The following is a 1,993-nucleotide window of genomic DNA, read 5'->3' as shown; positions in this document are numbered from 1 at the left end:
TATTTATACGTAATATATATTCATCAAACCTGCATTGTTTTTCAATGTGGGACAAATAACATACTCAGAATTGCATCATATTTTTTGCACTTAAGTTCGACATCCAACCAGATCTCGAATACCGAATACAGACAATTGCTACTCATTATATCTAATAGTTATATTTAAATTTAATAATATGATCAAGTACTCTCCATTAATATTTGTACGTTGTTTTTCTTCAAAAAAATTTTAACATAATTTAGATACGGAAATTTCCCGTGTTACCCCTTAATTTTGTCAGATTTTCTATGTTACCCCTACTTTTAAGAATCTGCCTATGGTACCCTTGAGGTATAACACCCCCATACTCCAAGTGCCTTACCAGGACCACTTAAGGTATAAGAACGTCACCATCTCGGTTACCCGAGGCAATGATAATCAAATGACAATGAAGAAACATAATTTAAATAACAATATAGTTTCAAGTGATTACATGATCAAAACCAAAATCGTTAAATCAAAAATACAAGGTTCTCGGACGGTCTCACGATAAAAACTCAAAAACTATAAAACATCGTCGACACAAAGTCTTCTAACGCCACGTGATGACTCATCCCGGCTATCCCATACGCGTCATATCATACCTGCTCAATAATCGCTCACCACCACCGAATGGATCACCACGTTTTAAAACATTTAAACGGGGTCGATTTACTAATTACAATCAAGCCACACTGAAACAATCATACAAACAGCTCACACACAACCTCAGACTCCATCTCCAATCACCTCATAACTGACTACACACTAAAGTGTGTAGCCCTGCCAGAGTACCCATCGCAACAAATACTCCTCGCCGCCAATGGGGGACCGCAGCCGTTCCCACCTAAGCCCCGCTCATCTCCATCGAGCGATAAACCCATGTTCATTAATGTGCACATCCCTTCTGTGGCGGGTTCCACAGAAGGCGAATCAAGGGCGTGAGCCACTCCCGCAAGTGACTCCACTCAGCCAGGGACGCACCCCGAAGAACACAGACAGATAAACAGTAATCACAATACAACCTCAACAACCGTTTGAAACAATCAACAATATGAAATCACAACCGTCTGAATCAATCAAAAACATGAAATCACAATCGTCTAAATCAATCAACAACCACTAACTACAGCACAATCACCACGCACATCATGTAACTAATACTGAGTAGGGAAACCCTACCGGAACAAAGAATCACATAATCGACGATCTAGCAAACATCACAAAACCTCTCTTCTATGAACCCTCCTCCTACACATACATTCATACAAATACTACCTTAATCATACAATCATAAAAACCCCCAAATCCCCAAATTAGGGTTTAACCAAAATCAATGAAACAATATAAAAACGGTACAAGGATCTTACCCATAATACAACGGTCTCAACGGCGTAAAGAACTTAACGATCCGACGACTCTAGCCATTAGGATTTGCCAACAACGCGACGAGAGAGAACTACGTAACTTCTTTTTCTTTTGAAAGGTTTAGAAAGGTGAAAAGTGATTAAAGAAAATGACGGAAGCCTTTTATATTAATCTTGCGTTATTAGAATAACCCGTCAAAACAGACCCGTAAAACACACTTACTCAATCGAGTAAGGCACTTACTCGATCGAGTGCCCCCTACTCGATCGAGTACCCAACTTACTCGGTCGAGTACCCTACAGGCAGACTACTGTTTTGCGTCAAAAACTACTTACTCGACAGGGTAAGCCCCACTCGATAGAGTACCCACAGACTCATAAAACCGTAGTATTACAGTCTTCCCTCCTTAAAAAGAACTTCGTCCCCGAAGTTCAACCCCTACATAAAAAAAAAAAAAAAAAAAAACCTACCAACTCGATTAAGACACAACAACGCAACTAAGAACTCAAAACAAAACCTCACCCTATAAAACATGAACTCTTAACACCCACTCTACCAACTACGCCTACCTCCACAACATGTCTCACGATATCGTATCAACTAC

The sequence above is a fragment of the Silene latifolia genome, chromosome 11 (assembly GCF_048544455.1).
Source record: "Silene latifolia isolate original U9 population chromosome 11, ASM4854445v1, whole genome shotgun sequence".
Classification (NCBI taxonomy): domain Eukaryota; kingdom Viridiplantae; phylum Streptophyta; class Magnoliopsida; order Caryophyllales; family Caryophyllaceae; genus Silene; species Silene latifolia.
Note: the sequence above shows the minus strand (reverse complement) of the source record.